Here is a 2,249-nt window from a genome sequence, read left to right on the forward strand (position 1 = left end):
CACGGTGCTTTGAAAAACTCTGCGCCATCATCCTGAACTAAAGGTTGAAGCCCTTTACAGAAAATTATCAAGTGTTCGGCAGTTTCTTCTTCCTCTCCACACGCACTGCATACCGTGTCTACCCCTTCGTATTTGGCCCGATATGTCTTGGTTCACAATACCCCCATCCTGGCCTCAAACAGTAGATAACTACCCCGAAAATTATCATAGATCCTTTCCTTGGCAATTTTCTGCTTAAAAGTTCGATAGATCTCTAGGGCGGACTTCTCAATCATACCGATTCTCCACATATTGGTCAAACTTCCTTCACCTTCTTCTTAACCGATAATGCTTTTTGGTTTGGCCCCCTGCTGTTTTCGAAGTATTTACCAGTCACTTTTCTGGTTCGCTTCCTCCATTTTGTATTGACATTCTTCATGTACAGAAAGCTGAGTGCCTTCCTAGCCCAACGCTCCTCCCTCATTTCTCTCAATCGCTTCTCGAATGTTATCTTGCTGCTAGCTTCCCTGCACTCAAATGATGTCCACCCCACATATCCTTGTACTCCCTGATTTGGCGTATTCCCAGGAGCCCCTACGGCAAGCCTACCTATTCCACGTTGCTTAATTTCTAATCTTGCTTGAACTTCTGATCTCATGCACAAGACCGCATTTCCGAACGTCAGACCAGAAACCATGACCCCTTTCAATATTCCTCTCACAACATCATACATATTGTAGTTCCACAGTGCCCTGTTTTTCATTAGCACTGCATTTCTGTTACTTTTTGTCGACACGTATATTTCGTGTTCCCTTAGGTACTCGGCCCCATTGCTAATCCATACGCCCAGATATTTGTATTTATCTGTTATCTCTAGCGTGACTTCCTGTATCTTAAGCTCACTACCTTCATTATCATTAAAATCATGACTGCTGATTTTTCCTTACTGGATCTGAAATCTAACGTATCTCCCTCATTACCACAGATGTCCACCAATCCCTGCAAATCTTTCTTGTTGTCGGCCATTAGCACTATATCATCTGCGTACATCAGTGCTGGTAGTGCCTGTTTCTTGTTTTCCTTGTTTGACGAAAGAGAGGTTGAAGCCCAGTCCACTTCCCTCTAATTTGGCCCCTAATCCTTGTAGGTACATCATGAATAATAAGGGTGACAGGGGACACCCCTGCCTAAGCCCCCATTTTACCTCTGCATGCTTAGATACCTGTTTTCCCCACTCTATATTTACCTTGTTACCTTTATAGATATTCTTTAAAATATTAGTGACTACATCTTCCACGCCTAGTGTGCCCAGTATTCCCCACAATTCCTCTTGTACCACGCTATCGTACGCTCCCTTGATATCCGAGAATTCTAGCCACAAGGGCCTGTGTTTCTTTGCTGCTATTTCGATGCATTAAAACTACATGGAGCTGCCACCTACCAGTGACTTGGCGTTTCTAGAAAAAACTTCGTGTCTTCAAATTACAGCTAGATGACATCTATGTCTCCCGCAGCGCCAATTGGCCAATTTTCTTGCGCAGAAGGTCGAATAAACTTTCAATTCTGTCTCTGAAGACAGAAAATTATCATCTTTCGAAGACCTTCCGGAAAAACGCGCAGATACGTTACCATTTTTTTTTTCACAAACTTAAATTTTGGCTGCCTTCAGGTGTTAAACTTCGACATATCCGTGAATGCCCCCTTTAGGCTCGGGGTTTTAGGCTAGGCGTTTTAGATGCAGTGAAAGGCTCGGTGTTTGAGGTGCAGTAAATGTCACACACTTACACACACAAACAGGTCACGACACGTCAGGCAATCGAAAACTTTAAGTGATCCAGAGAAACACACGTATTAGGGTACGTCTTGGAGAAGTAGAACGGAAGAAAAAAAGATTGGAGGTGCCGGGGTTCGAACCCGGGACCTCTCACATGCGAAGCGAGCGCTCTACCACTGAGCTACACCCCCAATATACTCTTGCGCGTTCAGTAATACACTGCCAAGAATGACAGCATATCTATGTTCGGGAATAAATGATGATTATGATGATTTTTTGCCTCAATCCACTGTGGGGGATCGGCCTAAAGTGAGGTGGATCATTCAGTCTGGATATAATAATAATAATAATAATAATAATAATAATAATAATAATAATAATAATAATAATAATAATAATAATAATAATAATAATAATAATAATAATAATAATAATAATAATAATAATAATAATAATAATATTATTATTATTATTATTATTATTATTATTATTATTA

General features: G+C 40.8%; 1 non-coding gene across 1 annotated transcript; it reads right to left on the reverse strand.

Annotated features, from left to right (window-relative positions):
* Positions 1-1,872: 1,872 nt before the first annotated feature.
* TRNAA-CGC (transfer RNA alanine (anticodon CGC)) lies at positions 1,873-1,944 on the reverse strand. The gene has a single exon. It is a non-coding gene; the product is annotated as a tRNA-Ala (tRNA).
* Positions 1,945-2,249: the final 305 nt, after the last annotated feature.

Source organism: Rhipicephalus microplus, chromosome 3 (genome assembly GCF_043290135.1).
Source record: "Rhipicephalus microplus isolate Deutch F79 chromosome 3, USDA_Rmic, whole genome shotgun sequence".
Lineage (NCBI taxonomy): Eukaryota > Metazoa > Arthropoda > Arachnida > Ixodida > Ixodidae > Rhipicephalus > Rhipicephalus microplus.